We start from the raw sequence: 24,994 nt of genomic DNA on the forward strand, positions 1-24,994 counted from the left end.
CGGAACACGGCCTCCTTACATAAAAATCGGGAAACCGCTCGCGGCCGAGACCGACCACAAATCATCGTCTGTCATCCGGTGAAACGAACGTTCCCGTGGAACGGCGATGTGTTCTTCTCCGTCGGGACATGTGCCGAGCACACGAAACGAGTCTACATCATGCTGTCTGGCCAATGGACCGAAAGATGCCCTTCTAACCTTCTAACCGAAGCTTTTGCAGGTATTTGCCGATCCACCGTGTCTCGATTCGGCAAGTCAGTGCTTCCAATGATCGAAATCAAACGAAATTTGGTTCTGATCATTTATTTATTCGTTTATATATTCATTTATTTCGCGAGATAAATCCTTTGACACGTAAAAGATAGCACGTAGTAGCAAGAGATATATCGTCATACGCAAATGAGTTTCTCGTCTATCCTGAAGAAGTGAACAGAAACTTCGTACTAACTAAAGCTTAACGCACTATCAAAATCACGATTGTACCGCGAGGAACATATACGTCATCCGATAGATATCGCGAAAGTGCAAAAATCGAAACAATTGAGAACATATTTTCGTTAACTTTAAACGCGACGATTTATATGTAAGAACCGATGTCGTCCGTACGCATCAATCGCGAAAGCTGACGTTTCGTTGTTCAGATCAACTATCTCTGTCCGCGAAACGCACGAAATTTCATCTCGATCAGGTGTCTTGCGGAAGTATAGCCCGAGAATTTAGACAGAGATCGGGTATTTGGTAGGCTAGAAGAGATCACGATGGAACGGGAGCCACGGGATTCACGAATCCTACGGTCGGCGCAAGTTTCCTCCTCAAATTAACCGGCTTGAGAGACGCTACGTAAACCGAGATTATTATAATCTCTCCGAGACTCGACTGCGGTAACATTAAACGAAGAGACGTGCCCTTTGTTTCGTAGTGTATATACCTATGTAGGTTTGCTGCTTGGTACGCGGGCCAAGAAGCGAACGAGGGAAAGAGTCGTTCAAGAAGATGGAAACGGAGCGTGAGTTCACCACCGACTTTCCGATGCATCTCCTCCATTAACGAAGCCTGAATGTGGATTAACTCGAAGGTTTGCGATGCTGCCGCATAGAAAGAGTACAAAAAAAAAAAAAAAAGAAGGGAAGATCGGCTGCCAAGAAGCGGCGAGAATTTACTTGGACACGAACAGAGAAGCACGCAAAAGTGGAATTTTCTATAAGCATCAGACCTGATCGTCTAGACGTATGTGTACACTACTTTTAATTAGACGCAACGTTTGTATCCAGACGAAAGCTCATTTTTATCAAATATTGGAATTACAATCGCCATGTTTTATTATTTTAGCGACGATTAACGAACTTTGGCTGAATAATAAATGTCACGCGTGGTATGTGCGATTATGATTTGCTTATTCAATTATAGATGGCTTCGCGTCATATCGGACGATGTAGGTGGATCATCAGGTGACGTGATAATAACGTATCGCCTGCGCGACTTCAAAGTCCAAACGCAAATTCACCGTGAACGGATTAAATGTAATTGCTTTCCGAATCGGTAATAGTGAAACGGCTTGCTGGTCTATCGCGTCTCATCAAACTTTTCGCGGCGTAAACGCGCGTAAATACACTGTCAAGTATTAGATCGCCTACTCGTCACATTTATTGGAAAACTCTACGAATGTTACTTCGTTCGGGATTTTACGTTGCGAGGCAAATGAAACGACAGACTCATAGCTAGGAATAACTAGGAAATAAAAGCGATCAATTTGCATTAAATATCGTGGAAAGTATCGTTATACTTAAGACTAACGATGTGTATAAATACAAGGCTCGATCTCGATATTGATTTGTCACGTTTCTCTTTTATTTTTTAATCGTACTTTGTGTTTCGCGGTATATGTATATGGAATATATAAAACACTTAGGTAGGAGACAATTCGTCGTATCTCATAAACGATGATAGATAGAACATACGTTTATACGAACCTTTTTCACTGTTTTTAGGTGTACAATCAGCTGCCGAAGTGGGTCATACGTGTTCTGCTACACCCTGTATATATACACAACATTGAAACATGCGCTTTAAATGAGACCGTCCACTCTATTCACCACTGACCGGTACATGACGTTGCTGTTACACGACGGTGCCTGCCATATAATATAAATCGACCTTAAGTTAAATCGAAAGAGGCGCTGCGTGGCCCGTCGTTACAATCGGTAGTTAGAAAGGAAAAATCGCGGAAGGTCGACGGCCAGTGCGTTTGTTTCCGTAAAATGCACCGTTCGCGAGTACACCTCGCCTTGCCCCGTCTTGCTTAATCCCGGGGTATTTATTCGCATGATAATAATAGTAACGCCGTTGGAACGTTTTCAAGAATTATTGCTGTCCTTGCCGCCGACGATAAATGAGTCCGGAGGATTAGCTAAACAGTGGCTCAAAAATGTTATTATATAGCTGCATGAATATTCATCAACTCACGTGAGTACGCCGAGTTGCTTTTAAAAGGTTTTGCCTGTGGTTCTTCCGTTATTCCACGACCATGTCGGTTCGACGACGATACCGTAGATCGCGGTGGCCACGGGATTTCGCCTTCTCCCTGTCTCTAAACATTCCATCTCGGACGTGTCCCATACATCGATCGCGCATCGAGGGATATTTTCACGGATAAATTCGCAGGAACGCGAAGATTGCTTAAGGCCGGTTTTGCTGGTTGGAAAACAGCGTCGCGCTAATTGGTAGACGAAATTTGGAACTGTCGTCGCGTCAGGAAGAATGGCCAATAAGGAAGAGCACGTAGAAGGCGTGGCCAATGTTCTTAGATCCGTCGTTACGGATTGATGCTTTACTACGGCCGCGTAATCCAGCGTTCCACTATATAGCCAGATAACTAGAAACGGGGAAAATAGTAAGGGGGGAACGATTGATCAAAGAGATTGAGCTTTCGTGCGTTGAGATCCCAAAGATGCGCTAATATTCCATGCTGACGTTTTGATAGATTTGTACGAACAATATGCGAATTTTACTAGACTGAAAGTATCTATGGAATCAACGGATATATATGTATATAGGATCTTCATAACACTCGTGCTCGTGTACACAACCCCTCCACAAGTCAACTTGTGAAAAATCAAGCGCTTCCGGATAACGGTAGAACATCGATTAATTAAAAGGCACACTCGTTAACCGGTATTATACCTGCACGTGCGATTGATATTTTTGCCAGAACGTTTGGTAATCGCGTTGACGCGGCAACCAAATTTAATTTGCTCTCCGTTCGATGTACTCGTTGCTCGTCAGCGTGCGAATCGATTCGAACCAACGAATAACGAGCGGTCGGAATTTCGGGGACGCGACGCTAGGCTAATTAACGTCTAGATTGGCTACACGTCCAACCTTCTAGCTAGGTAACATCGCGTTCGGCCTTCCCACCACTTTTCGAACTTTCCATGTTTTCCAATTTTTTGTTCTCCCATTTTTCCTCTTTCCATTTTTCACGCAGTTTGCCATTCGTAGGCAACTAACGGGTGGAGATAGCCGCTAACTGATACGTGGGATTTGCAGGAAGATCTTCAGAGTGTGTTTGCTTGGAGATATGGTAAGAACGCAACGTGACGAAAAATGCAAAGGACGAGGGGGGAACCTTTGGACGAGGCTGAGGCGGCGAAGGTGGCAAAGGCGGTCCAAGCAGTTCGATAACGCGATAAGGCGAGGTTAAACCCATGTTTGGCGGGCAGGTTATAGGTTAAACGGTGAGCTAGGGGGTGCAACAGGTCGCGTGAACTTGGGTGAATTTTCTGTTCCAGGGCGCGCTGTCTGGCCCTCCTGCATTCCCCTCCCCCTGTTATTCCCTCTGACCCCTTCGCTCCTCTGTTCCCTCCCGCCATGGTCACAGCCACCCCTAACGTCGTTGTTCTCTTTCTCTCTTCCTCCTCTCACCCCCACATCCGTAGTATGCACCCCACGCCACCCCCTGTCTGTCTCTCTGTCTTTCTCCTCTTCCCTTCTATCTAGCCGTTACGCCGTCATTAGTCAACGTCGACGCCTATACCACGTGGAGTCCCGCAGAATGCACCAGCTGCTTGATATCCCTCTGTATCCGTAGCTACAAATTCGAGTTACGGATTTCCCGTCTTCGAGCCACGGTCGTGTTCTTTGCGCGCGCGGATTACCCCGCCACTTCTGCACTCCGCAGAGTTGGAACGACAGACGAAAGGTCTACGGGACCGATTGATCGCGATACATTAGATTCATCTTAATCTCGCGTGCAACGTATCATTGGCTGTTACGAGAATTAGAAACAGAGACGCGAACAACGTCACCGATCTAGACAGGGTCAAGATGAAGAAAGATCGATGTATATCGAGATGTCATCTACACTCTTCGTCTAGTCCTCTTGCAGTGGTAATCCTGTGTCGTAACGTAAGACGAAACGCAAAACGTTTCCGCATTTTTGACCGTCTTCTACGATATATTAACATTAGCACATACGGTCACACATGCTACTTGTCGCCTGGTCGGTAGAATGAGCGGTATATCCTACCTGTCTCTGTATCTTACCTGTCTCTGTCTCGCTGATCTTATTTTCAGCTTTGTATTATATCGACGAATAGGAGCTGTGGATACTCGGAGAATGCGTAAAATCAGTGACCTGGCTGCGCTTAAGTGGAAATCGGAGAGGGAAGGATGGCGCGAGCGAGCGCGGAATTTAACCAAACATTGCTCGCTCGAAGAACAAAGCTTGATTTATTGTAATGAGTTTGCAGGAGTTAAGAGGTACGCGCGTCTCCCCTGGCCGTTCGTCGTTCCCCGGCCGCTTAACTAGATATTGAGACCGGTGCGGTTTGACGGGGATCCTCGGATCAACCCCCGTCATAAACCCTTCTTAGCACCGGCCACCCTTGCGGCCCCCTCTGAAATATGCATGAAGTTTCTGCATACTGATTGCGTTATTTGTATCATCTACGAGAAGACAATAGGACAGGGTGCTCGTGTTCGCGACGAATACTTAAATCCTCTCTATCGACTTCGTTTCTTCCACTATAGCTTCGACGCTTGCGTCGCGTCGAGTTTCACGTCACTTTCACGTACAAGTCGCCGTTCGGCTATGTCTACTTTACTCTCTAAATTCCAGAAGAACGTTAATCCTTGAAAAGTGGATGGTTTTACTCTTCCCCCCCCCCCATCCCCCCACCCGTGTAAGATGGATCTTAGATTCAAGCGAACTCTTAGCGAAATTTCGTTCCTTACGTAGAGTCGAGTCAGAAATTTGATGTTTCGAAGAAGACAAGGCGTTTGATTTCGAACGAATGTTCACGGCTGAAGTAATCGGTACGCGACTAGGCCCGAACGAACCCGATACGAGTCGCGCGAGGATTAAAAATATCGAAGAGCAAAGGACAATATCGACGATCGGACGTTTTGTTGCTCGCACGAGCGAGCAAAGTTCGTTTCCAAGCTGGATTTCCTACCGAAAACGTTCGATTCATTGAGAACTGACGGGGGAGCCATAATTCCCGTCTCGGTTTGACGTTAATGCTTCCCCTACTTCGTAACCGGCAGATAGGCGAGGGGGTTAAGCTCGCTGCGACATATTTATGGAGAGGACGAGATGTTATCGGGCACGAGGACCCTGGGTTTGTCCGATCGCGCTGCGAAATCCGCCCTTCCTACAATCTACTTCGCAATTATCGCGCACGACGTTAATATTTGGCCCACACCCATCGCCTCCGCTCTACCTTCGATTTCGTGAAAGCCACGCGAGTTCCATTCCCCTTGCAGACGTACGGGCGCATCGGGAATTAGTGCTACGCGATCCTTCTTATCCAACTTGTCTCTTAATCGTACAAATGACGATTTTCTTTAAATAAGAAGAACGAAATAAAGGAGAGATATGTGATATGGGAAGAGAAAGGATACCGATGCAATGACGTTAACGTTATGGCTGCACAATGAGGCAAACATTCAATCTAGGAGTCCGATTGCTGATAAAATTAATTATGCTTTCTTCAAATCTTCGCTAAAAGAAAGAAATTCGAAAATGAATTTTTCATTGGAAATAATATCGAAACTTGTAGATTGACAAATAATATTTAATTGCGAAGATAAGTATCAATTTTCGGCTACTAAGAACCTTCTCAATGTACTGGCGTTTCTCGTTCATTGGGAATTAAAATGCCGAACACTGTTTCCTATGTCTTCAAAAATTGCTCTTTTATCAGTGTCTCTAACATTACAATATTTTCTCCTTAAAGACAATTTAAAGCACACGAGTACGAGAAACCTATCGTTCAGTAAAAGAAAAGCAGATTCACAGTAACCCTTCTTCGCAAGGCATGAAGTACCGTTAACTTACTTGTATCGTACTCGAGAAAGTCCTAACGCGTGTCCTAATTCTACCAAACTCCGTACCAGTAACCATAGCCAAATATAATTCTGACTTTTTACTGTTGCAGGTCTAGATGGTGAGTTTGGCCGACGGTGCGGGTTTAGTAACAACGGTGGCGACGACGACGAGGAAGACGACAGCGACGACGACGACGACGACGATGTCGGTGGGGTGTAGCAGGTCGAGGTGCGTGTAAATTAAAGGCGTCATAGATTTTCGCGGTAGCCCGCAGGATCAGGGCCTTAGATTTGCGTCCGGCAGATTACCCCGGGGGTGAAATGGGACAATGGGCGTTAGTCTGGGCCGACGGCGTATAAATAAGGATCCCCAGGAAGCTTCTGGGGGTAAGGGGACAGCAGGCAGAGGAGATCCTCGCTCGGTAGCGACGTGGTAGCCGAGTAGAAAGCCCGGCTAGTGCTGAGACCGGTCGGCCGTCCATCTTGGCCGTCGCCGTGGCGGTCCTTATCTGCACTCACAGCTCCGCTGCTAGACGTCCGGTGATCTAGGGCACTTCTCTAGCTCTCTCTCTGCTTCTCTAGTTCGTGCAAGACACCGTGTACCCGTACATACACGCACATATACACTTACATTCTCTGCACCTGTCCCTCCCCCTGTATCTGCTCCCTTCGTCCATCTTATCATGTATTCTCCCTCTCTCTCTCTCTCTCTCGTCTTCTCTGAGAAGAGTAGAATTACTCTGCAGCGTCACTTCGCATTCACTAGCTCCCGAGTCTTTGTACTTACTTTTTCTTCCTCGTAGGTATGCGGAAAGTTTACGTCGATGCTCAAGCGACTACAGGCGACTTTTCGTCCAGAATTTTAATCGGAACACGTCAGTTTGAAATAATACGATGCCACTGAACGGAGTGCTGTAGTCCATCGATTAGATTCTCCTTTTTACGCGTATGTTGAGTACAGTGAAATTTTTAACGCGAATCTTCTTTGGAACATCTTTTACACTTATCGTTTGGATATCACGTGTTTCGACTTAAACGAGCCAAGTGCGAGGATTTTACGACTGAATTAACCTGAGAAATAAATTCACACAGTTTGATAGAACGTAACTTAAAAAACGCAAAGTATCTGCACGAGTCAGAAGTGACGCAGTGTTCGTCGTTCTCGGCGAGGGTTAATGTCACGTACTATAACAATAAAACTCACGTACGGTAAAGGTGTAAATTGTAAGAGTAACGAGTACAATGCTTTAAGGTCGAGCAGTCGGATACACGATGGTTTGCGGTAGCCTCCTAATACGCGACGAGACGACAAACTTCCTTTCGAGCGGAGAGTGTAACCAAGTCCCGTCACACGGCTGTTTGTGCATATCGAATGAACGACACTTTCCAGGATCTCGGTTGGTTCTCGTGAAATCTTAATCGCGGTAGCACGTACTTATCGCGCGTCGCCGACACGTAGACACGTTCTATACCGTTTGTCGTGTCTGGGTGCTCTGTAGTATCCGTTCGAAGAGGAGCAGAGCATTAAATATTGGAAGTATCCTGTTGGAATTATACAAGAGAAGGTTCGCGCGTGGACCGTCTAAAGCCAGGCCGTGTGCACCGCTAGAACGAAGCTAAAGAGATAGAAGCCGAGGGTGGTGGCGGTGGTAGGTGGTTTAGAACGAGTACAGGGGAAACCAGAGGGGGAAGAGGGATCTTAGGAAAGGCGGCACAAGATACCTTGGAGGTTACCCGGAGTTGGATAGGGAAGAAGCTGCCGCGATGTTCGCTAGATGGGCGATACGGCTCGGCTCTGTACGGAGCCTTGCCCTACGAATACACCAGACAATTGAACTTCTCCCGTTTATTGCTTCTAATTAAACGACCGAGATATTTCTGCTACGTTTCATTAGCGTACAACCGAACTCCAGTCGGACGGTTCGGGTAATACATTTGCCGCAGTCGTGTTTTGTTGCTCTATGGCTGAGAAAATCTCATACTTGCCCTCGTACTTTTGTCTTTTCTTTTAACCACACGACGACATCGAAAACGGTAAGGACTAGGCGAATACAATTACGAGTCAAAGATTGGACGATTATATGGCAAGCGTCGATGTTGGTCTTCCAATCTGAAAACGCTCGTCTCGTCTTAAACGAACCTTGTCCACAGACGCGCGAGTGATTAATTATTGTAGCACCTCGGTGTTACGATCTCTGCACTAGTACCTTAATGGAAATAACTAAGTATTGTTTGGGCGCATGCCTTCCGTACGGAAATGATCCATCATGGTCCGGATAATTAGCACAACCGTGGTTGCGCGTGTAATCATCACTCGGAATAGCAACGACGACCAGCTATCCCTTTCCCTCTCGTCTTCTCGCGCTTGTTCCTTGTACTCGTTCTTTCTACTTTTTATTTCGTTATATCTATCTGCTTGTATGGAAATCTCACCGGTGCCCTTCTTTTTATTCAATTTTATTTCATTTCGTCGGATGGCTGCTTGCGTTTCTTGCTGAAAATTTTGACAAAGACCTACCGAGGCAACTACGTATCCTACTTTAAATGTTGCGATTAACCGATACTTTTTCGAACTTGAATGTATCGTAATCATACGTTGTAAATGATAGTCGGGCAACTTACGAAATTTAGTTTTAAGACGTTTTCCGTAGGAAGGCGAGAGCACGACGCGAGGTCGAGTCGCAACACGAAAAGTAGGTAATTTAGGACGGAAATCCGCTGGGTTGAAATCAACGGGCATCTTTATCGATGGCGGAGGTCGGTCGTGGAACGGTTGGAAACTTTGGAAAAATCAATCCCAGCCAAGGTTCACGTAACGTCGATGTCGGTGCAATTCATTTGCATGGGAATTGCACGCGACGGAGACGGCTGCAGCCTGGTATCGATTTTAAGTGGACCGGCTGTCCCGTCAGCTTGCTGTCTCGTCTTCCCTTGGACAGAAGCAACTCGAAGTCGCGCAAGCGCTCCTATGAAAACTTCTCTCTTATAGCGAATCTGCGGAACGTCCGAAGTCCGAAGCGAAAGATACCTAAGAAGAACGAACAAACGCGGTTTGCTTGCAAAACCCGCAACGAAACGATTGATTAACGTTGAAATACACCGATATATCGTGAAAGTCAAATTGTGGCCCGTGAATCTGTCAAGACGAATTAACTCTTTATTCGGATAATAATTTCTTTATCTAGAGATTCCCTATATTTCTGCGTTACAAATAATTTTACTTTCGTACATATTTACCTTTTCAAGGATTGGCAATCTAATTGAGGTTGATTTATCCGCAACATTTTTGATTTTATTGTTTAGTATATTTAGAAGTTTCGAGATTACTGAAATTATTATTTAGAAATATTGAAATTGAAATTCAGCGGGCTGCTAGTCTCAGACACGTTTTAAACAATTTTAAACAGGCAACAGCGGTCAATAGAGTTTTGAACGTAAAGGCATCACGAGAATTGATCGTATTAGCTTCTCAGAGACTTAAATAATGAAATTACCATATCTTGGAGATTGGGAATCCGAGTGACAAGTTTACGCATCCTTCTCGGTTAACAGATTAAGCGAGAACCCTATTATCTTGCGACTCTGCATAGCAGGCGATGTGCTGCGTCACGTCTTGTCTTTCGCGATCGTATAGATAGCATTAAAAAGCAAGCACGCGTTTCGCGATGCACGAGTTGCAAACTGTATACGAGTTTGAAAGTACTTACCTTTGAGGCAAAAGTCAGCAGCGTTAGGTAGGGGATCGGCGGTAACACGGGGTTGGCAAGATAGGTTAGACGCGAGTCGGATATCCCCCGTGGCCAGTACGTAAGGACAATAAGCCAAAAAGTTGGTAAGGCAAGCATGGCGGAGCCGTTAGCCGTTATGAAGCTCAAGGGTGAAGTCAAGATTGTAATTAGCTGGCGCTAAGTTTCGAGGTTTCCCTTGTATTTGCATGCGATCTCAGTCCGGCTGACTGCCTACGACTACCTGCGACTACCTATCTGTCTACTTGCCTTCGATCGTTTCTCAGCTACCCCTTTGGTCCACCTGTACGCTCACCTCTGCCACGGATGCCACGTGATTTTCTTCGAGCAACGTGTTCAAGTTCTCGACCAGTAAAATTAAAGTCGTTGATTTTTGTACTTTTATCAGAAGGTAATCGACTGATATTAACTGACATTTTTAAAATAGTCGGAGAAATTGAGGTGGAATCCTTCGGATTGTTAAAAAAGGAAATGTCTAAAATCACGCACATCCTCAGAAGGGGATAAAGCGAGGGAAAAATCGGAGGCCACGGGACAGGGATTACCTTGCTATGAGATCTTTACGTGGGCCTCGCTCGTGCGATAGGGTGCAGAAATCATGTGCGATCATTGGAAGCCACGTGACAAAACTAGTGGCTCGCAACAAGCAGTGAACGCGTTCCGCTTCGGCCATTCAGCAACCACGCGTTCGAAAATTCTGAAACGCTAATTCCAATCGTACTGGAATAACGCGGAAGATTTCGTTGCATGAGAAAACACGCAGGTATACGCGCGCACGCGACACGATTTCGCGATAGAAGGTACGAACAAGGAGAAGCTCCTCGAAACACGTACGGCAATTACAACGACCATTCTGGAAAATAGAGGGTTTCCATCCCACGATTGTTATCTACACGTGTTGTTTATCGATTGTTTCGTTGTCTGCAGGGAACCGGCAACGTACGCGTTGTCGGGGCCGAAAGCACGGCTGCTGGTAATTGCCGGCTGCTACGAGAAATCTAACGTAAATAGCGATACGTTTTGCCGTTGATCCCGAAGAAGTACATCTCGAACGAGAAACCTAGAGTGCCGGAGACGATCGGAGAAGGGACGTTCCAGCAGAATCTCGCTATGTATGGTTGAAACTTTTCGAGAGTGGAAACGAGACTGATATCGGTCTCGTCGAAATTTTCACATCCAATTTTCCTTGCATGATCTCGCGATGAACGACTGGAATCGCGAGTATCCTTCGAGGATGCAGGAGTATCGACGTATCCGCGAATTCCTCGGAGAAATCTTGGAACCGGTTGCGTATCGGTCATATCGCACTCTCGATAAATTTGTTTCGCATCCTGCCATAACACGTGCAGTAACAGGCGGATCTATGCTGTGCCATTCATCGTAGACAACGGGTAAAAAATTGGCAAAGTACGGGGTGTCTGAGAAATACGTTCGCAAGTATGAAACAGCTTCGGAAACTTATTAAGCAATTCTGAGAAATCATTGGGAAATTGTCAAGACGTTTAACAATTATTATCTCGTTTGAAACGTCGGATCGTAAACTTTATCAATCTGGTTTAACAAAATTTGATCTTTTTCTCTCTCGTCTCGGCAGTTTTGACTTTTGTCTAGCCTGCTACTCATCCTTACAACGCATCTTCTGCGATATTTGAGTAAAGCGAACGATTATCCATAATGTATGCGTGTAATATTTTTGATTTGAGGGTAACCTACCACCTACGCTGGTAAAATTATTCAGTTTCCTTTTGGAACGAAGAACTAATCCTTAAAGGAGAGTGGAACGCGCCAGTAAAGTTTGCCACCTACGTATTTCTGAAACACCCCGTGAACGTAGCCCATGCAAGTTGATGTACCACGAGGGTAGATGACGAAAGAGACAGGAACCCCTTGGACGTCGATTTCGCGATAAACGTACGGAAGCGTGGTGGATAGAAGAACAACGCGAGGAAAAAAAAACGACGAAGAACGGAAACAGAGGATGAGGTGTGAAAAGAAATTTGATAGAGGGGTCGACCGATTGGTAATTGGCCGGAAAGATAACGAAAACGGTGGTATTCGCGTTAACGATGGAAAACGGGGGAGAGAGAGAGAGAGAGAGAGAGAGAGAGAGAGAGAGAAAGAGAGAAAGAGAGAAAGAGAGAAAGAGAGAGGATTATCGCGGGGTTGGCGTTTCGATGGAAAGTGGCGGCAGACGAGGATAGAGAGGGATCGCGTGTTGCCGAGAACGCGAGGATGCGGTGTACGATGAACGGGGCGAGCTCGTATTGGTATCGTTGGTACGCGCGCAGTACGGTACACTCCGTTAACGCGCTGCCATTTTCGATAAGAGACGTTGCAAGGACGACGATGATCGCGCGCGACGCGTAGGCAAGCTGCTCGTAAAGTGTTTAGCCAAAGGGAAGGCAGGTGGAGAGGAGGACTCGTCGGAATGGAGTAGATGAGTTAAACTACACGAGGTCTGACGGTAGTAATTGAGTGCCGCTCTGTCTAGTTAGCACCTCGTGCCACCGGCTGACTGCCGTCACTTTATCGGCTAAACGACAGCGATGCGTGACAAATCCATCTTGCCTTAACCGCGGCGACGCCTAGACGGGCTACGTTGATTATCGGCGTACCTCGTTCCGCTCGTTTCGGCCTTCCGTTCGTCATAGAAGAGACACGAACGATCGAACGTCGACAGAGCCTTCACCGGAATCTTCGTTCACGACCGTGGCATCGATCTTTTTCCGTTGCATGCGCGCCACCGGACGCCCGTTAATTACTCTCCGCCGTAAATCAGCCGAATCGTGTTCCCTCGGGTAAAAAACGCGCGTGAAGAAGCTGTCGCGGAAAGAGCAGCGGGGAAGGAAGCGAGCAGAGGTGGCAAGCGCAACGATGCGTCGCGAGAAAAGAGAACGTCGACGTCTAGCTCGCGTTTATCTGTCCGGCGGCTTGTCGGAGCAATCCTTGCTTCTTGCGATTAAGCACCATCGAAGATTTACGTGCCACGCTAGAAGAAGATTCGAACTTGCTTCACGGTGTATCTTCTTTCTCGTTCTTCCTCGGTTCGTTCGCGCGCCGAATCGGACTTTGATCCGAGAGTAGGTTGAAAATGAGCTGGAAGGATCGCGCCTGTAAGTTAACACCGGATGCGACCGAGGCGGCCAAACGGACGGTAGTCGGCCAAGATTCGGCAAGTTTGGCTTTCGAGCGAATAATTAAATTACGCGAGCGAGAGATCTCGCGATGGGAGGAGGCAGGAACGAGGCAGTTGCGGAAGAAAGAAACACAGGAGGGAAACGAAGCGATGGAAGGGGGAAAATAGGGACGAGGAGAAGCAGAAGAAAGAGGCAGATAGAAAAAGGACGAGAGATAGGAGGGGAGCGTGAACGAGAACGAAAGAAGGACGCTGGGGTGGAAGATGGAAGGAAACTGAAAGGTGGATGGGAAGAGAAGGCTCAAAGTTGAAATTTCACGCGCCATTGTTCGATTCCGGCAAAGGAATAGGAGTTAGAAGCATTTAGGGAGCGGCAAGCAAGCGCAGGGAGGTGAATTACGGTCGAAGATACGCCGAGACACGGCGAAGAAGCGGAGGGATGCCGTGGAAGAACGGCCGAGGGTGAAGGAGGCCAGGGACAAACCGAGGGGCTGCTACCGGCACTGAGACTTTAATTCCGAGCTACATCGGCCGGCTAACGGAGCAACGATTCTTCGCCGTAAACGGCTCTTCGATTTCGACTCTGCGTGGCGAAGCGAGATTAATCGTCGGTCGCCTGCTTCGTCGTTGTCTCTTCGCGTTACTTACGTGGTTCGTCCTCCTTCTCTTCTCGAAGTTCGACGCGGCTGTTCCGCACGCGTCGTGTACGTTGCGCGTACTCGAATCGAGGAAGATCGCGGGGACAATCGCGAGGAAGATCGCGGGGACAATCGCGAGGAAGATCGCGAGGACAATATCGCGATCGAGTAGAACTATAAGGAAGCTGTACGACACTGTAAGGCGAAGTAACCGAAGAAACCGAGGCGAAATGGGTCGAGACGAAAGGATTTAAATGTCGCCCTCGACGTTGACGAAGAAAACGGCGGAGGGGTGCACAGGGGAGAGAGATGGCGAGACAGAGACAGAGATTAGGAGAAAGGAAGAGAGTAAAAGTCCGGTGAAATGAGCACGCGAGGAAGAAGAAGAAAGAGAACGACAAGAAGAGTCGGCGTCGAGGGAGGAGAGGAGGAGCCCGCATTCTCGGAGATTATCGTGCTCGCCATCAGCGTATCACAGCGTCACAGGACAAGATTTATATGTAGAGTTTATTGTCGCTGAGTCCGCCCTACTGCGTTTTATGGATGTTTTTCGAAGGAGCGCTGCCGTCCGTGTGATCTATCGCAGCGCCCTCACCCTTCCACCTCGCTCCTACTCTCCTCTCTCCTTTTCTCTCTTTGGCTCTCTCTCTCTCTTTCTCTCTCTTTCTCTTACATACCCACCCTCCCCTCTTTACACCCCCCGTTCGCTCTTTCTTGCCTTTTCTGTCTCTACCGCTCTAACTCTTCTTCCAGATCTCTCAGCGCTCTGTACTTTGCTCCGATTCGGCAGACGGGGGTGGCGGACCGAAGGGAGTCGGAGGGATCCCTAATGAACGCCACGACGAAGTCTCTCTTTTCTTCTGTATACCGTTCTCGCTTTTCCCTACCAATCTTTCTTCTCCGACTCGTTCCCGTAGCCAACGGCGTGTCGCTCGTTCCACGCATTAACGCGAGATTTATACCGTGGACTCCTTGGACGATATCGCATTTACATTTTTGTCGCATCGCTATAAACCACCTACGTACCCACCGACCTACCGGCGTACATTCCACCAACCCCTATCGCCCTTTATCGCGACTCGCGTTTTAATCGTCGAACGATTCATTCCTCGTTGTATAATTTCCCTTTCCGTGACGGAAATCGTCGAGCGCGCGACTCCTTTCGCTTCGAAACTCTTTTATTTTTTCGTCGAGAAGCTCGATAGCAACGGAGCCGAAAAAAGTCGATCGAACGTATCGCGTCGTGTCGACGCGTCGCAATTGCTATTGTTTTCGATTCCACGCGCATAAACGTGGTATAAACGGAGAGAAGGGAGACTAGAGGGAGAAAGTGGGAGAGATACATGGCGGCAGTATGTTACACGTGTTACCGGCCGGCACGTACGGGTTACGTCCGGCAGTCAATCGCTCTAATACTCGCACTTGGCGCGCCACGTTGCGTACTGGTGACTGTGCGCGTTGCCGTTGGCTCGCCCGCTTCCTCACCCTGTCTCTTGTTCCTTTGTCGTCACCGATTTTTCTTCTTTCAACCGCTGATTATTTACGAAAATACGTGCTTCCAGACTTCAAACTCTTACACCGTGGTCGCGGTACACGCGTGTTCTCACGAACCTCGGACAAATATAACAAAGCATACAAATACAGAATTTTTCGGGTCATTCACGCCTCGACATCGTACAATCCAATGAGACTGATAGGAGCGAACATTTCACATACGATCGAAGATTTCTTGGACGTACGAGACATTATCTGCCTGAGAAAAGGAACGAATTTATTAATTTTGGACGTATCTGATAATTTTCTTTAGCATCCAACTAAGAGCGTTACATCTGTTCGAACATTCTCTTATTTGACAGAAATTCATCGTAAAAATGCTACGAATTTTTCGAACATCTTCGCATACAGATTCTTATGAGACGTTTCACGCATCGTCCGATTATCAACGGCTCTGCTTGTAATCTGGTACGATAGGTTTCGGTTTGGGTTTAGTACATAGTCGCCTACTCATTTTTACATCGACGGACGACTACTGCTCAAGACGTAACCCGAGATACAGGTTGACCGACAGAGTCTGCTACGCCGTAGTATCGCAATCGCTTTACCGAGGCGTACATCACGGACGTCCAGGGCGCTCTGCCCTGAGTTATGCTCGACAATTATACGTATCTACCTGCGCGGTGGGCGTTATTATCATATTATACCGCGTTACCCCTCGTCCACGAACGTCTGCGAGACACGCATGCACATGAATCCAACTCCAGCTGACATTGCAGAGCATCGAGGTCGAAGGTTCGCGGTCCGCAACGCGACGATAAACGGTCCTGACGCTCCTCCTTTGTCCCTCCTCTTCTTGTCCTCCGCAAGGAGGCACTACTCGAGGAAATCCGAATTGCGGCGTTATCAGGCTTTACTTCTGACCTACGGCGTCTAATTATTTCTAGTATAACGAAAATTAGTCCCTGCGCGATGAAAGTTGCCTCGAGGCATCTCTCTAGATAAAGTCTCTGGCGCTGGCTGAATTAGGTATCGTGTCACCTAGTCGCGATCAGCGACTTTGAAGCGACGAAATATCGTTTCGACGATTGTTCACTGTAGCGATAGAAGAGAAGCGAGTATCGTACGAAGGAAGAAAACGGTTAAAAGATCGACCGATTACCAGAAATGTAGGTGTCCATGCAGAGGTGTTCATTTTCCTTGTGAATTCATTGCAATTTGTTCGTACAATTAACACGCGTGTACAGGAATTACGAGCTTGAGTCGACCTATCGATGAAATAGCCGCGGTAACTCACATTGCACTGCGTGAAAGTTGCCGATTGCGATATGGTATCGCGATACGGAATCTCGCGTGAGACCTCGTCTGGAAGTAAGCCTCGTTGTACAGTGCGTAGCGTAAAAGACAGGTGAAAGACCATTGACGAAAGGAGAAGGCTGCGAAGCTGTTATCGGTGTGACGCATCGATCGAAGGGTCTCGAAGAAACTGAGTGAAACGGAAGTTGGAAGGCAGAGGTAGCTTGCGACTCGACGGGCATCGATCGGCGTATGTCCCCCTCGGCGGGTGACCGGGCCTCGAGCCAAAGCTCGTGCGCTCTGTGGGACGGCTGTGAAAAATCCCTGAATTATGATAATGGTGCCGACATAATGCGATCCAATGAGGCAATCAAGGGGTGGCAGTGGCGTCGGCGGCGGTGGCGGCGGTGGTGTTGCAACGGACGTTGGTTGACGATATCGATGGTCGATGCCGACGTCTATGTCTACGTCTATGTCTATGTTTATGTCTATGTCTATGTCTATGTCCATGTCTATGTCTATGTCTATGTCTATGTCTATGTCGATGTCGATGTCGATGCGATGTCGATGTAGATTGGTGTTGGTGTTGGTGTTGGTGTTGGTATCGGTGTCGGTAGCAGTGTCGATGCCGATGCTAGTGTCGATGCCGATACCGACGTTGCGGGGTGACGCGAGTTACGCATCCCGGAATCGTATTAACGTTGCTGGTCACCGAGCCGAGCCGATCCGAACGAGCTCGGCGATCTATGTGTCGGGAACGATACAATACGTGTAGCAGGTATAATTGCCGTCGGTGGGTAGCAGTTGCTCTAGGAGGAGCCGTTCCCATCAATCAGCACCGCTAAACAGTCAAGCGCGAATCACACGCGATCCTACTGTTCGATACTCTAATTGCTCGAACGCGATTTTATATACGTTTTCCGGCCATCTCTGCGCGCCCGCTCATCGACTGAACGTTCTCGTTCTGTACGCAGTTGAAAAAATCCAATATCAGTTTCGACGTATATACGTACACGCGTGACTGCATCTTTTTTCGAAAAACGAGGGACAACACGCTGGTAAACCAATGTGATAATATGGAGAAAAGAGGAGTCGCGAAAGAAGCCCGCGACTTATTCGAACGTACCACTCGATAGAGATATGCGCATGCACGCACACGGGCGCGTAGAACGCGCGCGACGCGTACAACACCTACGGTGACGCTCGTTGATGGAACGGGACGCCATGCGGTAGTTATGGGACCACGAGGATGTTAATGACCATAAACAAGCAATCACGGTAATCCGCCATGAGTCACTCGGACTGTCCGGCTGACTACGTTGAGATACGACGTGCCATATGCCCGGCGAAACGGGCTGCAGTTGAATATGCACTACAGCCGTCGGATGTACCATGCCAAATCTCTGATATTTCCGTATAAACCGACCAACGTGGAAATAACGAACTTTTCCGCGCGTTCGCTCGTCTTCCCTTCGTCCCCTTGCGATTCGATCGGACGACCGAAACGAAGAAAACTGTCTTTCCTAAGAAAATATAGAAAAGCGTAGCTGTCTGCTTTCTCGTTCATTCGCGTTTCCTTTGCTTCTGATTTTCGTTTGTTTCGTCGTTCGTCGATCGTAGATCACCGTCCGGTCTCCTTGCGTTCAAGAGGAGAAAGGCAAAAATGGCAACAACCAAAGTCAAGACTGTCGAGTTAGTCACGAGTGATCGAACGTATGTGCAGCTATACGGACGAAGAGGGGATAAGCGAGCGAGCAAGTAAGCAAGCAGACAGGCAGGCAGGCAGGCAGGCAGGCAGGCAGGCAAGCAAGCTAGCGAGGAAGACCGCGAAAAGTTGGCGATGACGGCGGATGTTATTGGCAGCGAGGCCATTCGTCGCGATGATGGATGCTTGACAGGCGCTCGCTCGCTCGCCAGGCAGTTATAATAAGTAATGGGCTCACTTCCGCTGCCGTCGCTGCCTGAATGCCCGACTGCCTTGCCCGGTTATGCCTCCGATGCCCTGTGAAACCTTCGTGCCTTCGTGCCTTCGTGCTATCGCGTCGTCTCATTCTCTTCCACCTCTTGCTCTTTCTTCGCGATCGTTCGCCGTCCTCTTCTGCGAACGGCCACGCTCCTTTTTCCTCTTTCTTCGTTTCGTGCCGCCCTTCCGTCCGTCCGTCCAGCGTGTTCTCTCTTTCGCCTTTTCATTCCCTGGGGCTGTGAGTGAGGAGTCCCGGCCACTCGTCTTCCTACTCTTTCCATCCGACCTCCGCCTCCTCCTCGTAATAACTACAAATCTGTCACGCATTAATTCTCCGTCCGGCATAAATTCGAGCACGGTACAAGCGGAGAAGGAAAAAGTTATCGCGCGGGGGAGGAGGGCTGGGACGGGAAACCCGACTCACCCCGTTTCGTCTTCACCCCGTGCTCTTACTTTCTCTCGCGCGTCAGGAATTCGAGTCGCTACCCTTTCGCCATCGAGCAAGATGAAAGGGACAGAGGAATCGAGAGCAGATAGGAAACCGAGAAATTGTATGAAACTTGAAAGAAACGCGACTTCACGGTCGCAACTAAAGAAAATACGGTCAAAATCTTGAAATCTCTTTAATTTCGTGATGAATTTTAGCCTTCTATCAATTATTTTTAATCGAATCGTGCTTTTCATCGTACCAAAGTTTCTGTAGTATCCGCTACTTGTAGAATATTCGTTGGTGTAATATTCTTATTATTATTAAATATTATTATTATTATTATTTATTGACGAGCACTAGCCTTATAATCGAACAGAGAAAAGTACATATAGGGGTTACAGAGCCACGAAGATTAAGCGACGAACGAAACGGAGCAAAATGGGAGTACGTCGCTAAACACAGATGTGAAACAAATACGTTGCGTTATAAATAATTAGACGATATACGTATATCGCGAAGACCGAGCGTTTAAAGTCGTGAAAGGATACAGAAGAGAGTTGAACTCGATCAGATAATGCGTTAGCATGTGTACATAGCCTGGTAATATCGGGTCGCTGTTTCTGATATCGGTCGCAAGGAAATTAACCCGGAAAACAATGGCATTACGCAAAGGCAGCTAGACGCGCGTTAAAATTTACAAGTTGGACAAGCCGAGGGCAATCAACGAAATTACGTAAAACCTTAAACAAGAAAAGAACGTCGGCAATTTTCCTCCTGTTTTCAAACGTGACTACGTTCGATCTACGAAGTACGCAATCGTAATTACGGTCGCGGCTATGCACAAGACCACCGAGGAAGCGAGAGTCGAAACGCAAAAATTTTCGACGGTGATATTTTTAAAGATCGAAAGTCCCCTCCTCGGTTCAAACTGGAACGAGGTTAGGAAGCAGAAAATTCCAGTAGGGGCTAAGGTACACGTTTAAATTTGAATTGTGTCCCGACTACTTCTCCGCTTCCAGATTTTTCACCATCTTTCTCCGAAAGAAGAAACGCACGGACGCGTCGGAAGAAATCCACGAACGTGAGATGGAATCATCCGCCTAATGGGCGCGTTACAAATAGCGGTACGGTTAGGTTAAGCAACGAAACCGCTGGCGCCGACGAAAAGGGTAACGAGAGAAAGAGAGAGAGAGAGAGGGAGGAGGAGGAGGAGGAGGAGGAGGAGGAGGAGGAGAGGGCAGAAGGAATAGGGAAGACGATGGTGTTTGCAAACAGTGGAGGCGAAGCGATAGAAGCGAATGAGACGAAGAGGGTTACATCAACGGCCGTGACAAATAACTCTCCTTCAACAGGGGTCTGCGTCATTTAATTTTCCTTAGCCCCAGCGTCGAAATCGATGATCTCCTCTCTCGACTATCTCACCGAAGACGAATGAGATGACTTAGACGGCGTTTCACCACCTTGCCGGAAGGATGCAGGGTACCCTGGCAAATCGATCGATCGGATACCAATTATTCGTGGAAAATTAACCTTCCGCGCTGGATGCGATCCATCGTTGGCGAGTTAACGTTCGCGGCTATAGAAAGGAGCAGCGCGCGATACGAAATGACGCGTGTCATCGTAGCGGACGTCGTCCTCGTTTCGTGGATCGAGGGATCGTCGAGAGCAAAGTCGAAAATAACGATGGACGTGAAAGTTGGAAAAGCGCTAAACCGGGAAAGAAAAGTCCAATTTGGGGACGATTGTGAATGAATACGCAGGACTATCGGTACCGTTCGGACGATTCTCTCGACATTTACAGCCTTCAATTCGCCCTTCCGAGAAGGCGGCGATGGTGGGCGAGCCAGGAATGTTAATTAAAGCCGTTCGCTCCACGATCTCGCGCTTCGACTAATTAGTCGCGCACAATGCCATCGTGAACGGCGATAGAAGAGAGGCCGTGTAAACGAGCAGGAGCGAGACACGGCCGAGGGAAGGTCGTAGCCGGTCACGGAAAGGCGCGGTAAGTGGCGGAGGGCGGCGTCGAAAGGTGGGAGGATGAGAGCGGAGAAACGGGCAACGTGCAACGGGCAACGGGCAACGGGGTAACGGGCAACAGGGAAGAGAGAAAGAAAGGGGATGACGTTGGTGGTGGCGTGGCCGTGGCGATGGTACGGAGGCGCGGATGAAGGGGGATGCAAGGCTGAAGGTAACGAGGCAGGGTGGAGGGAACTGTGTCGGTGGCAGCCGGAGATCACTTCACTCGGAAGCGATGTCCAGGATCTCTCGTTCAAAGAAGCCCGGCGAATGTCAAACCAGTCCCGCTCTCGCATTCACCGTCGTTCCGTTCCGAAAGAAGAATGCCAATTTGCCGAAAGCCCTCTTCGCGGTGGCGAACGTCGTGCGTCGGAATGGAAATTCTGAAGCGAGCGGCTGGAATTCCGGCGAGGGACGGTACTCCGCAAACGATCGATGCTTCCGACATGTTCGACGAAGCTTTCCGACTCGTTCGTTAAGAAGGACCGGTCCCAATCAGTCCTTCCTTTTTCTCCTACCCCCCTGCCTCTACTATTCTAGCTCACGTCAAGGGAAATTTCATCGTCATCGCGGTATCGACGCGTTCCGCTCTAGATATCCGCTTCGAATCCCTCTTTCTCTTTCCCACTTTCTCTCTGTCGCAGTTTACAACGTCCCAGAGGTTTGGTCCGCGGATTACGAGCCCGCACCACCGACGAGCAGAGACCGCAAAGGACGTCCGACGCCGGAGTTAAGACGATCGTAACCGACAGCGAGGATCCCCTCTTTCCCCACCGACAGACTTTCCCTCGAAATCCGGCGGAAACGATGCTCGTAGGAAAATTCGTATATCGGGGCGACACGAGGCCAGGCGACGCGACGGAACGCGACGGGACTCGCGGATACTACGCGGGCGAGGGGATAATACGGTTAAAGAGGAAGAAGGAAAGAGGAAGAAGCATTCGTAGCGGGGGACCTCATCCAAAGTTACGAATCGCAATTCTTCCATGGCCGTGGTTCCGATTCTGTAAAGTTATGTTATGGCGCAAAGTAAGCGGGATTTATCAAGAAAGTTGGTATAACTTCGCTACGACTATTGATGCAATGAAACGATTGGCTCCGCCTCATTTACCACCCTCAACCCAACCGCTCTCCTTTTCCCCGCGAATTCTCTTCGGCTCGGGCAAAGGTAATCCTTGTTGTCGTTACCCCTTTACCTTGGTGATTCGAACCACTTCGTACTTTCGTCGATTCGTATTCTATTCGACGAAGAGCCAAGCATGTCTAAACGTTCTAATGCCGAACGATCGCCGGTCAGGCTCGTCTTAATTGTTCTTACTTATTTCATATACGGAGGAAAGATATTTCTTCCACTCGTAGCGCACAAGAGGCCTATGTGCATTTCACATTTTTCTGAAATTATAGAAATATAGTTACGATAGTTGTATCTCAGTGAACAGTACTAATAAAATTTCAAAATGTCTCAAGTAATACAGACGATATATTCGTAAATAGTAATTGCTTTAGATATTTTCACGAGTCGCTGTATTACTTTTCTGCTAATTCGAAGAAATTCTCTGCAGTTATGAAACCTGGAAGAAAGAGAGACAGAGAGAGAGAGAGAGAGAGAGAGAGAGAGAGAGGCGAGACGCGAACACAGCTTGGTGCGCTTATCAAAGGCAAAGCGGATACGGAGGAGAAATCGGGCAGAGGAGGGCAGGAGAGAAATCGTAGGTTTATCTGAAAATATTATGACCGTGTCGTCCCTGTTCTCGGTGCAAGGTGGCCGCCGGTTTTGATACGTCCCTAGCGTAGCGTAGACTCGTGTACGGTCGTATAGCCAAAGATATATGAACAGGATTGCAATCATGTCCGTGTTACCCGGGAGTGTCCTGTTGGGATAATATAAATATTGTACACTCGTCGTCGTCGACGTCGTAGTTCTCGGTGGTAGAGGCTAACCCGAGAGATAGATCGAGGGTCGAACGAGAACGTCGAACAGGTAGACAAAATGGTTATAAAGAGCTGAAGACGAAGAAGAAGAAGAAGAAGAAGAAGAGGTAAACAAAAAAAGGAAAAAAACAGGATCTTGGACGCACAGGAACGTACTAAGATATAGAAACAAAATGGATTCACCTGTGGGACGAGTGGCGATCCTACGTCTCTTGGAATATTAGTCGATATCCTTGGTCATTGGGCGCCATATTTACAAGGACAGCGTTCCTGAAGAGTTGGTCTTAAGAAAGGGAAAACTTTCGTCTGGCTCGAAGCTCGGTCGATCGGTGTCGCGACGAAACGAATCGAACGTGAAACCGAGATCGCCAACTAATCCTCGAGAGCAACAGCGAGGGTCGGAGAAGCAGAGGATGAAAAGTCGCGAGAAGAAGAGCGGATAGATGGGGAGAGAGGAAAGTATAGCGGTTGGTATCTGGTGTAGATGGTACGCGGCAGGGAACGGGAAAACCGTACTGGTCAGATAAGATTGCGAAACCAGTGTTCCGGTCCCTAGTGTCCTTTAGCTCCTGGCTTCGGTAAGGAAGATAGCGTTAGCCGACTCCGGAAACGGATTCGGACCCGGTAAACGGAGTTACGTAGCGGCCGTGCTCGTTTCTTCTGATTTTTAGTCAACGATCGCGATAGGTTCGTCTTAGATTCCAGCGTATACGCTGTACGTCCGCTCGTACTTGCAGCGAAATGGGTCGCGTGCGTTGCGTAACTGTGTGTCCGCTGTGTGCGCACGCGTGTGTATGTTTGTGTGTGTGTATGGGTCAAAAGAAATAAAAGAATCGACGCAGAAGGGGTAAGACGGAGCGAGCGCGAGTAAGCCAGCTAAGCAAGCTCCGTGATGTACTGGCAGGAAAAACTTTCCTAATACCGTCGTCCGTACGGGATTACGCCGGAGATTGAAACGTATATATGTATTTACGAACGTAACCATGCCTCCCGAGAGTACGACAAGCTCACTCGAATCCGTTTCCCTTCCCCCTTTTTCCTCCTCTTCCTTTTTCCTTTCGCTCGTGTGTCTCACGCACTCGGCCGCTTACGCTGTACCCCTCTTCTTCTGCCTCCTTGTCTCGTTTCGGAGTGTCCTTTCGTTTTTAACCCTTTCGTTATTTCCTCCCCTCTTTCGCCTCTATATCTCCTTCCTCCTTCTATTTACAGAATGTTCGGGAAAGTTTCTGCGAAACTTCGCCAGCACGTAGCGTTCGTCAAAACAGACAAAAATATCTTAATAAACGTGCGTCCAAATATGATTAACTTTGAAGTTGTAAGACGTTTTCAACTGTGAGCCTGTTTTAGGGATAAGAGGCTTTATTTCCCGTCTGTCTACGATTCATCGAGCAAAATGAAGCAAACATCGTACGGATTAACGAACGTAATTTACCAAAGCCGTTCAAACGTACTCGTCATATTTTTCCAAAAATTATTGGAAAATCGACGTTTCGCTCTCGGACGAGGTACTCGAAACGGCGTTCCGCGATACTCGGAATTCCTGAGAGATGTCTTACCGCGACTCGAAGCACTTCCTCCCTCGAAAGCAGCCCTCGGTCGAATCGTCGGTTTCGCGGCACCCTCCGAGTCGCTTACTTTACCCTTCTGCCTTCTCCTACCTACGTTCGTCGCTCGGGCCGCGTTACAAGGGGCCAGTATTTATGCACATTGTTGACTGGCACGTGGATTTATGTACGTCCGTTGTATTATGCGTTCTGTCGTCCACCGTGTAAAACCGGTATGCCTGGTACCGTCGTCTCGACTACGCACGCAACACGTATTTCGGATTAACGTCTCCGCGTTTACCCAGAGACAGCGAAAATTCGGTTGATTTTCGGAAGAAGCTCGGGTTAGTCACGGTACACGTGCTGGTCTCGCGATTCGCGGATTCACCGTGCAAACGTTTAACGTTTAGCGTATGGTCCGGAGGGTTGGACATCCCGGTTAGATACGCGGCCGAAACGTCGACGAGACGGC

General features: G+C 48.1%; 1 protein-coding gene across 14 annotated transcripts in view; it reads left to right on the top strand.

The window, feature by feature from the left end:
* The window catches only part of LOC126872499 (uncharacterized), a 102,623-nt gene that overhangs the window by 52,128 nt on the left and 25,501 nt on the right, over window positions 1-24,994 (top strand). For 13 of the 14 annotated variants that reach the window (XM_050632547.1, XM_050632539.1, XM_050632541.1 and 10 more), the window contains one exon: window positions 6,438-6,556. The gene's annotated coding sequence lies outside the window, so the exon portion shown is untranslated. Of the gene's footprint in view, window positions 1-6,437; window positions 6,557-22,608; window positions 23,076-24,994 lie in introns of those variants that run through there. The other variant, XR_007691993.1, reaches the window with a different exon arrangement.

The sequence above is a fragment of the Bombus huntii genome, chromosome 13, assembly GCF_024542735.1.
Source record: "Bombus huntii isolate Logan2020A chromosome 13, iyBomHunt1.1, whole genome shotgun sequence".
NCBI classification, from domain to species: Eukaryota; Metazoa; Arthropoda; class Insecta; order Hymenoptera; family Apidae; genus Bombus; species Bombus huntii.